This window comes from Drosophila takahashii, chromosome 2R (genome assembly GCF_030179915.1).
Source record: "Drosophila takahashii strain IR98-3 E-12201 chromosome 2R, DtakHiC1v2, whole genome shotgun sequence".
Taxonomy (NCBI): Eukaryota; Metazoa; Arthropoda; class Insecta; order Diptera; family Drosophilidae; genus Drosophila; species Drosophila takahashii.
In genome coordinates, this window is record NC_091679.1 from 13,807,885 (window position 1) to 13,820,201 (window position 12,317).

General features: G+C 33.5%; 1 protein-coding gene across 7 annotated transcripts in view; it reads right to left on the bottom strand.

Annotated features, from left to right (window-relative positions):
- conu (Rho GTPase-activating protein conundrum) overlaps positions 1 to 12,317 on the bottom strand; it is a 203,797-nt gene that overhangs the window by 91,462 nt on the left and 100,018 nt on the right. The gene's annotated exons all lie outside the window — the stretch shown is intronic.

A 12,317-nucleotide genomic window follows, 5' to 3' on the forward strand; every position in this document is an offset into this window, starting at 1 on the left:
GCCTTAAGATGTTGCGAGCGGGATTTGAACCTCGTTCCCCCGAGCAGATAATAATAACAGAACCTAGCACCTTGGCCCCTGAGCCATGCCCATATTATTTTTTTCAATGGCAGAATGGTTACAGGAGCATTCAAGCAAATGTCAAATTGTATTTAATACTAAAAAAATGACACCGGCTAGTTGATCTTTGACACCAAAAAGGGTCAAATTAATATTTTCGAAAGTATTATAGTCTATTTATACTGGGGTGGAGTTATGGGGTTATTGACATAACCCTGTTTTTTTAACATAGGCTGTGCATAGGCAACTAGATGTGGGCAAAAGTGAGGTACTTTTAGGGTCTTTGGTATTTCTGAGTATTTTTTTTGAATTTCTCGGTATTTTTTCTATTTATTTCCTATCGTTGAATGTCCATCCCTAGTCAAGGAGTTAACCCAAAAAAAAACTTTCGCTCTTTCAGTGAACGGTCGTGTTTTTGTCTTGCGCTCCGAATTTTTGTTCATTTTGTCCATAAACCATCGGGGTTTAACTCGAATTTTCTAACATTTAAATAGCTTTTTATGTCACTAACAACATCCGTTCGCTTCGCGAGTGCATAGTGATTGTTTTGTGTTTAAATTAACTAAATTAGTTTGCACGCCCAGTCTCTGTGCAGTGTTTGTTGTTATTGTTTTATCTTATTGCATTCTCCTTTTCTACCAAACGCTGTTCGGAGCGGTAAGAATCTATACGGTAGTTAACCGTTCTCCCGCACTCCCGCATAAAACGTTGTTGTTGGCACAGCTTAAACTTACGCTCCCCCGCTTACTCACTCCCGCTCACTCTCTCCCGCTCTCTCTTTCTCTCGTAGCTTTTTTCTCTTTGCACCGTGGTTCGGAATATAGCGATAATGGCAGTCTGTTGTTCGAAGAAATGCAAGTCGTTGATTTTGGCTGGACAACAGAGCATTCCGTGCCATTCGTGCGATAGTATTTTTCATGCAAAATGTCTTGGCTATTCGGGCCTGGTTCGCGATGCAATCGACATGAGAAGTGGCTTGCGCTACTATTGTGAAGAATGTATCGCGTATGAAACCCAGGCAATCTCTATAAGACGGCTCACAAAAAGCACTGTAACGGAATTAATTCGCAACAGCCGTAGAAATACGGATCTGCTTGTGGCGCTTGAGTCGCAGCTCACTAGCCGTATGCTATCTGAGCCCGATTCTACTAAGCGCAAAAAGATCGCGGTCGATAGACGACCCACGGAAGACGCTAGTGCACCTCTCTCTGGCGATCCGGGGTCTGCAGCACAGCAGTCGATCTCAGCTGCCGCACAAATGGTACTGAGGTTGAAAGCTAAAAAAAATTCGGTATCCGAATGTAAAGATCGTGAGATTTTGCCGCATGAGACACCCGAAAAATCTGTTAAAAAAAACACAGAAATGATTACAACGCCGCATGTTGACTTAACGTCTGGAGTACCGACTGGAACTGTTAGTGCAACCAGAAATTCTGTAGTACCAAAACCTGTCACATGCGTGGTACCTAAAACAGTCACCTGTGTACCGCAACGGAAACAAATTTTGGTTTCTCGGCTGAATCCTGACCTTTCATCCCTGGACATTACGGCCTATATCCGTAACAAAGTTCAGATTGATGATCTAAAGGTTGAACGATTTAATTTTCCATATGCTAGGGAAGTATCATCATTTAAGATCGGTGTTCCCTGTGCTCATTTTGCAACGATGTGCTCATCCAATTTTTGGCCTGCAGGCATTTTTGTTAAAGAGTACGAAGCTAGAAAAAAGAAAATTCGTTCAAAGGAAGTTGGAAATCCCTTTAAAGAGCCATCCAAATCTTCATCTGTATCTGTCTCAAAAAACTAGATTCCTTCCTTCTGCTTTCCTATCAGAATACCAGAGGTTTACAAAGTAAGTTGACCAAATTGTATACTGATAGTTTTTCCTTGTCTTCCCATGTTATTGTGTTCACAGAAACTTGGTTTAAACCGGAAATTCAACAAACAGGCTTGATCGTCCCTCCCGACGTGGAGGTGGAGTTTTAATTGCAGTTGACTCAGAACTAACGTCTGAAGAAATAACGTCCGACGAAATAATGTACATTGAATTTCTGTGTATAAAACTATCCCTTCAGGGTATTTCTATATACATAACATGTTCTTATATTCCGCCGTCATCTGAATTCCCAATATATGCTAATCATCTGTCCGCTATCCAGTTTATTTTAAGTAAACTATCAGATAGGGATCAGTTAATAGTTTTAGGTGACTTTAATATACCTAGAGCGACATGGTCCACCGTCGAAACCTCGAATATATTATTCGTTAGGACGATTACTGGATCTATGCTTTGTTTCAAGTCCAGATTGTGTCTGCATAGTTAAAACCTCTGCAATTACTTTACCAGAAGACCCATATCACCCAACGCTGGAGCTGACTGTTGACACGGGTACAAAATTAATTGAAATATCTGAAAAGTCAGCTAAACGCATCCACTGCTTTCGTAGAGCAAACTTTGCACTTATCAATAGCCTTTTCGTTAGAATATATCTCTTAAATATGAAATGTATTAGGATTAGTTATACTTGTGTAAGAGAAGTCATAATGGTTAGGTTTTTTTATTGGTACAACATAATTGTTCTTAAATTGCGTGTGTTTATGTTTTCTATTCAACGTTTCTGATATAGAGGCATCCCAATCGAATAGTCGTACAATATTGAGGGTTCTCGCCAAACAAAATGTACCAATATTACTGAAGCTGTTAATATATTTTATAATGTATTAAACGCAGTTTTTGATACATGCGTTCCTACGTATTATCCCAAAATTTCTAGCCAACCTCCGTGGTTTAGTAAAGAGTTGTCACGACTTAACAAATCATCTGTTGAGAAGGAAGGCGAACTAAGAGAAGCTGCAGATGACCAAAATCTTTTTCGTTAGAATATATCTCTTAAATATGAAATGTATTAGGATTAGTTATACTTGTGTAAGAGAAGTCGTAATGGTTAGGTTTTTTTATTGGTACAACATAATTGTTCTTAAATTGCGTGTGTTTATGTTTTCTATTCAACGTTTCTGATATAGAGGCATCCCAATCGAATAGTCGTACAATATTGAGGGTTCTCGCCAAACAAAATAATGGGTTACATATTTGCCATATAAATGCGCAAAGTTTATGCAAAAAGATTGAAGAGTTCAGGTATTTGATTGTTAAGTCCAACATAGATGTTTTGTGTGTTTCTGAAACGTGGTTTGCTCCTCAACTTAATGACGCTATGGTAGCATGTGATGGTTACGATATGTACAGATCCGATCGTGAGGGGCATGCCGGGGGTGTGGCTATCTATATTAATTCAAAACTAAATACAAAACTAATATGTAAGCAGCCAACAGGTAGTGCAGTTGAATACCTATTCTTACAAGTCAACGGAAGTCGAAGCGCTTCCAATATGCTGCTCGGGTGTGTTTACCGACCGAATCGAACAGTAGACTATTCTGATTTTGTTGAAGTAGTGGCTTCATTATGTTGTAAATATAACAACGTTGTAATAACCGGGGATTTCAATAGTAATCTGCTTATTGAGCGGCATCTAAACTTAGAAATGGAGAGTCTTGGACTGATTCCTGTGAACTTTACTACACCTACACACTTCTCCAATACTCTCAACAGTCTTCTTGATGTTTTTTTTGTAAATGATCGTAGTAAGACTCTGTTATATGACCAAGTCTCAGTGCCAGCTTTCTCAAAGCATGACTTAATCTATCTGACATATGAATTTGACCCTATTCTTCTTGACCACACCATAAATTACAGAGATTTTAGGAGAATTGATCTTGACTTACTTAGCCAGCATTTAGATGCCCTTGATCTTAATTATATGCATACATTAACAGACGTAAATGCCCAATTAGGTTTTTTGACAGAATGCATAGAGTCGTTGTATGAGAGATTTGTGCCCCTTAAACAAAAAATTATTAAGGCCACGGGAAATCCTTGGTTTAATAATGCCATAGCTTTAAAGATATGCCAAAGAGATAATGCTTACAGAAGATGGAAAAGATACAAAATTCCAGATTACTATAAAGAATTTAAGTCATTACGAACTGTAGTAACCACCTTAATCGTTAATGCGAAGCGTGCTTACTATTCACAAAAACTTCAAACTGCCATGTCGATGAAGCAGAAATGGAAGGAGTTAAAAAATTTGGGTGTTGGCAAGTCCAAAAGCAAAATCAATATAACTGCAGACCCCAATGAACTGAATATAAAATTTGTGCAATCAAACGTACCTGAAACTATGACCAACCCTTATCTTGACATTATTGTGAATAATATCTGTGATAATAGCTTTAGTTTTATGTGTGTTTCTTCTTGTGATGTTTTAGATTCGGTTCTTAAAGTAAAGTCGAATGCGGTAGGGCTTGATAATATACACCCTAGTTTCATAAAAATAATCCTTCCAAAAATCATTGACAAAATAACTTATGTGTTCAACACTGCATTTACGACTGCCTGTTTTCCTAATATCTGGAAAATGGCAAAAATTATTCCCGTCCCCAAAGCCAATGATGAATACAGACCGATATCTATTCTGCCATTTCTTTCTAAGGTCTTTGAACAATTAATGGCACAACAGATTAATTTGTTCTTAGGCCAAAATTCATTAATGTGCAATAACCAATCTGGTTTTCGAAAATTTAGAAGCTGTACAACTGCGATATTAGATATAACCGAGAACATCAGACTGAAACTCGACAGTAACCAGATTACATTTTTAACATTATTGGACTTCAGCAAAGCATTTGACACGGTTAACCACGAAATTCTATGTACAAAACTTTTAAAATTCTTCAACTTTTCTGGACCCGCTGTTAAACTTATATCATCATACTTGAGTGGTAGAATGCAAGCTGTTTTTACTGAAAGTGGATATTCAGAACCACTTTTACTAAAACGTGGCGTGCCCCAAGGCTCTGTGTTAGGTCCACTTTTGTTTTCAATGTATGTGAACGATTTACCAACTGTATTGTCTAACTGTAATGTCCACTTGTATGCTGACGATGTTCAAATGTATGTGAGCTGTCCTATAGGAAGAATATTAGACTGTGTAGATATATGTAACGTTGAATTGTCAAATGTTAGTAAGTGGGCAACAAACAATGGTCTCTCGCTTAATCCGTCTAAATGTAAGTGTATCGTTATAAGTAAAAAATCTTCAAGCATCCGTAATCTCCCAAATTTACGTATTGGTAATTCTCCGATCTTCTATGTAGAACAGGTGGCTAATCTTGGCATTACAATGAATTCCAATTTGTCATGGAGTACGCATAGAGATTTTCGGTCATTGTGACAGTGCCTCGCAACACAAGCTAAACATTGCATTTAATAACATAGCTAGATACGTATTCAATATTAAACGAGGGGAACACATCACGTCATTTGCCAATAGCATATATGGCTTTAATTTTAAATCCTGGAGTAATGCCAGAAATCTCATTCTTTTACATAAAATTATAAAAACTAAAGAACCCAGTTATTTGTATGAAAAATTGAAATTTGGCACCTCGACAAGAACCCGAAATATTATTAACATTAAACATAAGCTAGCATCCTCGGATCGCCAATTTTTTATTCACACTATTCGATTGTGGAACGAGTTGCCACAACATCTTAAAATAATTGATAGCACAACGCAATTTAGGGACAAATTATTTAAATTTTTAAAATCGCAAAGTACCAATTAAAATAAAATTTATAATAAAATAACAAAACTAACTAATTAAATTTAAATTTGCAATAATTATTTAAACCGTCAATTCTTAATGTTAATTGTTAATTGTATTAAATGTTAGATATAAGTGCAAACTCTAATATAAGTAGAGACCTACATATGTATAATATATATGTATAATTCTTAATATTGTCTATGTGACTTGTGCACTAAATTATAAGGAAATCCTTGTAGCACAAGGAAATAAGTAAGAAATAAATTAAATTAAATAAAAGAAAAGAAAGAAGCCACCTTTGAAATAAGAATCGCCATTCTTGTTTAAAAAAATATATTTTTTCTTGTTTTAATGGTGGTTTTCTAAAGAACCATTTTTCTTGTTTTAATGGTGCTATTCAAAAATACCATTTCTTAAAACAAAGATGAGATCGCCTTTGGCAAAAATTCAAGAAATAATTTTCTAGATTTAAAGGAAATTCTTCGATTTTTTTTATGAGTGTGGAGGAGTAAACATTATAAAAATTATATACCCTTGCAGATCATTCCTATTAACTTACAAATAGCAAAAATTTTTAATTTTGTATTATTTTGACATTATTTTTTCTATCCTTCCCTATGGAACCTAAATAATATATTCGTCCGATTATTGTTAAGTCTATGTACTTTGCATTATGTATATATACTTTATATATACTTTATGGGGTCGGAAACGTCTGACTGAAATCATAATACTCTGCAAGAGTATAATAAAATGAATAGAAAAGGCCCCAAAGCACTTCCTTGAGAGAGGCCAGACGTTGCCACATACGGGTTCGAAAAAAAACCTATTACTTTCTACTCTGTATTCTCCATTGGTTAAGGGCTAGTACTCAACCCAACAAAAAGTCGTCCAAAACAAAAACTTCATATGAAACAAAATTTTTTGACGTTGTTTTTCATTTGAAGTTTTTTGTTTTGGACGACTTTTTGTTGGGTTGAGTACTAAGCCTAAGAAGAGAGTGGAATACCATTTTTTGAGCTTAGCTAATAAAGTAGTATGACAGACTTTATCAAAGGCTTTGTAAAGACTACATCTACTTGGTGTTGATTCACTAACGAATTTATACCAGGGACCGAAAATACCAGTTATTTTATTATTTTTAATCAAAAAAATCAAAAGTCACATAATGCGGTCTATTCAGTTCCGCAATGACCTAAATTTTTGTAACTTTTTGAAAAGGATCATGAAGTCATGGTTCCTCTAGGTCTGAAGAATTCGCGGTCTTATTATGGTGAAGAATTCATGAATGGCTGCATTGGTTAGAACTTTAAAAATTGTTACCATGGTCATTAATGGTTCCTCTAGGTCTGAAGAATTCGCGGTCTTATTATGTTGAAGAATTCATGTGTATAAGTACAAATTGCAACCTTTTAAATTCCAATTCCAATTGAGCAACAGATATTTAAGACTTATATATTTTCGATCACCAAATAAAAGTTATTTAATGATTTATGATTTATGATAATGACTTATAGTAGTCTTTTCATAAGAGTTATCTTGACTTTTATTTTTTCAGTTATAACTGTTATTTTTAGACTTTTATTTTAAAAGTCATGAATAAAAGTTATGGAGGACTTTTATTTTTTCGGTCAAAAAAAAACTGTTATTCTCTGACCTTTATTTTAAAAGTCTGAAATAACAGTTACTTCATGACCAATTTCAAAAAAGTTACAAAAATTTAGGTCATTGCGGATCTGAATAGACCGCATTATATTGGTTATGTGCAGTGTTGGGAAAGGTACTGTGTTTTTTTACCTAGGTAAGGTAAAAGGTATTGGGCAAAAATAAATACCTAGGTAAGGTAAAGGTACTTAAATTTCCCAGTACCTAGGTAAAGGTAAAAGGTAAATATATTGTTTTTTTATTTTTTATAATTTTTTTGTTTTATTCAATATAATCATTTAAACTTAAAATAAGACTAGTTTTCCGTTTTTAGTCGTCTTAATCAAACAATATCTTTTCATTTCATTTAAATTTAAATGTTATAATTTTGTGTATATATTTTGAAAACACGCGGCATGAATAATTGTATGCACGTATCACTTCATTAATGTATTTATGAAACCCTCATGTACATATTTGGCGCGCAAAAATTGCGTATGTACAAACATTGACTATATATTGTGCATATGTATATGGGCGGTTCTTTTACAAACCGAACACCTTTTATTGGCTCCCATTTTTGATTTGCCAGAAACTTTTTTTACACGTACTATTCGGAAAATAAGTAAACACGTGTATCAGGATTTGACCGAAAAAAAAATACTTTTTTAGTAAGAATTTTTTTAAGTGTGCCAAAAATTGTCAAATTTGAAAAAGTACCCCCTCATTGAAAATCTGTATCTCCGGTTATATGAATCCAATTGACTTCATGTCTTTTGCATTAATTCCTCTAAAACCTCTGCTTTCAAAATAAAATTTCTTAAAAAAAAAAATTTTTAATTTCTTAAAAATAAAAACAAATTAAGATTTTAAAAAAAATTTTAACTATTGCCCCCACAAAAAAAAAAAAATTTCTTATTTTAATACTTGCGCCATATTGTTAGTTACAATCGGTTTTTGTAAAAAGTTGGAGCCACTTTTAGTTTTTAAAATATCGAATTTGTTTTAGCAAGGCCTCGCCTTTTTTCTATGAAAAACGTCGCAGCAAGTAGATCTACTCTCTCACTCTTATCGGATCCTAATGGAATTTATGTTTTCTCATTGTTTACTAGTCCTTTAACAATTGTTAATGATTAAAAGTTAAGTTTTAAGTTTTTTTGACAATTTCTGAATGACAAAAAGTAAAAAGTCATTTTTTAATCAATTAAAAACTTACAACTATTTATTTAACCGGCTATTTAATAAACAATAATTTTATATTTATTTTATTTATTAGTTTTTTATATTATGTAATTTATTAAACACTTTTAAATATTTTTTTTTAAGTTTTTAAAAAAATGTATTTAATAAAAATAAAAAATTATAAAATTTAATTAATTTTTTTTAAAAACTTAAAAAAAAATATTTAAAAATGTTTAATAAATTACATAATATAAAAAACTAATAAATAAAATAAATATAAAATTATTGTTTATTAAATAGACGGTTAAATAAATAGTTGTAAGTTTTTAATTGATTAAAAAATGACTTTTTACTTTTTGTCATTCAGAAATTTTCAAAAAACTTAAAACTTAACTTTTAATCATTAACAATTGTTAAAGGACTAGTAAACAATGAGAAAACATAAATTCCATTAGGATCCGATAAGAGTGAGAGAGTAGATCTACTTGCTGCGACGTTTTTCATAGAAAAAGGGCGAGGCCTTGCTAAAACAAATTCGTTATTTTAAAAACTAAAAGTGGCTCCAACTTTTTACAAAAACCGATTGTAACTAACAATATGGCGCAAGTATTAAAGTAAAAAAAAAATTTTTTTTTTGTGGGGGCAATAGTCAAAAAATTTTTTTTAAATCTTAATTTGTTTTTATTTTTAAGAAATTAAAAATTTTTTTTTTTTAAGAAATTTTATTTTGAAAGGAGAGGTTTTAGAGGAATTAATGCAAAAGACATGAAGTCAATTGGATTCATATAACCGGAGATACAGATTTTCAATGAGAGGGTACTTTTTCAAATTTGACAATTTTTGGCACACTTAAAAAAATTCTAACTAGGAAAATAATTTTTTTTCGGTCAAATCCTGATACACGTGTTTACTTATTTTCCGAATAGTACGTGTAAAAAAAGTTTCAGGCAAATCAAAAATGTGAAATTTTTTTTTTGGCCAAATCTGTTCGGTTTGTAAAAGAACGGCCCATATGCCGTTTGTTTACGTACATACGGCATTTTTGCGCGCCAAATACACCTTGGTTTCATAAATAAATTGATGTAGTGATGGGAACATACATACGTGCACAAAATTATATAAAATAAAACTGCGATTAGTTTTCATTCTCAAATATGTTCCGACTATTACAGTTTCGAAACGAAACGATACAGTGACGTGTAGATGTGGTGGATTTAGCTTATTTCAGTGTCGCATTCAGATTTGGCCATTTTAAATCAGAGCAATGTTTAATACCTATGTAAGTACCTTAATAATTCCAAAGGTATATAAAAATATGTAGCTAGGTAAGGTAAAAGGTACTCAATTATTTTTATACCTAGGTAAGGTAAAAGGTACCACTAAATTGAACCTAGGTACGTACCTAGGTAAAAGTATCTAGGTATGTCCCAACACTGGTTATGTGACTTTTTTCTCCGATTTTTAGTGGGATCCGAAGTGCATGATTTTTTTGATTAAAAATAATAAAATAACTGTTATTTTCGGTCCCTACCTTGAATAGCTCTGATCCAATAAAAACAAGTAAACGGAATTCGCCAAAAAAAAGGCACACCTTTTCGAAGGGAAGCAGCCGGTAGTAAAAGCGACCAGAGCGATAGCGATAAATAATTAATAATAATCATTAATAAATTTAAAGTTGTACATATCAACTTTTTAATTAATAGATACAAGCAATAAAAGCTTTTTTCCCATTTTTAGCATATTGTTTTTGGCGTATATTTACAATAAAGTACATCAATTCTTAGTACTCTTAATATATATAGTCTAAATAAATACATATACGATTCGGATACAATTTCAGCGCTATTAATGAAAAATTACGAATTTTTTGGTAAAAATACCCAAATATTCGGAAAATGTACTGAAGAAAAATAATTATTAAAAAAAACAAGAGAGAACGCTATAGTCGGGTTGTCGTCCCGACTATCTAATACCCGTCACTCAGCTAAAGGGAGTGCGAACGATGTGTCGGGTTGGTGTCCCGACTAATAATCGTAACTCAGCTAAAGGGAGTGCGAGGGAGATAGATATATAATTTTTGATTGCGTATAACTTTTTAATGAATGGTCCGATTTGAAAAATGTCTTCTACATTTCGATAGGTATAAATATACACAACAAAATTGCATTAATACTTCTCGGAAATCTTTAAAGATGTGGGCGCAGGACCTCATTTTAAAATCGTTAGTGGGCGATTGTGGGCGTTAGAGGGGGCGTGGCGCTCGGCTAAAATAAACTTGCGCTGCGTAGGAAGCCAAAGAATATGTGTGGGAAATCTCAACCTTCTAGCTTTTGTAGTTTCTGAGATCTCAGCGTTCATACAGACGGACAGACGGACAGACAGACAGACGGACAGACGGACAGACGGACAGACGGACATGGCTAGATCGACTCGGCTAGTGACCCTGATCAAGAATATATATACTTTATGGGGTTGGAAACGCTTCCTTCTAGCTGTTACATACTTTTGCACGAATCTAGTATACCCTTTTACTCTACGAGTAACGGGTATAAAAATACTCTACGAAAAGTCCAAATGTTATTTTTTTTTGCTTTTATTGATCAAATACAAAATACAAAATTATAACATGTTACAATTTTTTATCGGCTGATTTGATCTCTCTTTGACTCTCACCCCAGTGTGTGCCGGAGAGAAACGGCACCGTTGTTATTGCGCGAATTTGTTAACAATTTGTTATCGTGCTCCGCATATTAAAGCTTTCAAATTACTATCTTGCTTTTTAGAATAACGATGGTACCGAAAGGATCGCAAATTAAATAATCCTCTTTGGACCGCGAATTCTTTAGAATCACATAAATAGAGTATTTGTTGGTCATCCATGCTCAAAGGATTTCTTATGAAATCTCTGTCCAGGGAGGATATGAAATTCGAAGCTGTGGGGACTAGACTGGGACTGGGTCCCTATTAAATCAATTACAAGCAAATATATGCCAAACATTTTATAATTCGGACCACTTTTCACCCATAATATTAGAAACTTTACTCTGATAATAATTCTGGTCTAAGAACTAACTATTTACAAGCCAAATATATTTTATTGACTCCATTCCTACCCTTCCAGAAATAAATTCTTCAGTTTTTTGTTTGTTTAACACTGTTGCATCTTCGAAAAATTATGAATACTTTATATGAAGTAGATGGTTATAGGACACACAAACTGTAAAAAACTGGCGGTGTTGTCAGACTTGGAAATTCTTCAACCAATTTTTTGAAAATTTGAATCGCGATTTTTGGTAGCTTATAAGAATGATAAAAATCCAAAGATTGGCTGATATTCTTGAAGGTTAATACAAAAATTATTGGCATCAAAAAAGTTTTCTCAAGAACCACCGAAGGGAAGATACATCAAGTGATATGTTCTTTAGTTGCGGCAGATTACTCGTAAACCAGCGGATCAAAATATTTGAAAATTGGAATTCTTATCGATTAGGTTCCTATCTACCAATCCTCATCTAAAATTTTGCAAATCGCCTGGGGCAGTTTTCCCAGGCTTGTTCCCCAATGCCCTTTAACGTTTACCTAAAACGTTTGCTCCTAAAGAAAGGAGCAAAAGAAAAGATTTTCGTTATAATCAATTTTTTAACCGCGCATTTAAAATGTGATGTGTCTGTGGTGTTTTCCATTTGCGATGTCACACTAAGGTTTCGCCTTAATGCAGAGTGCGACCGCAATACAAACATACATATGTGGAGGTCCTAACGTCA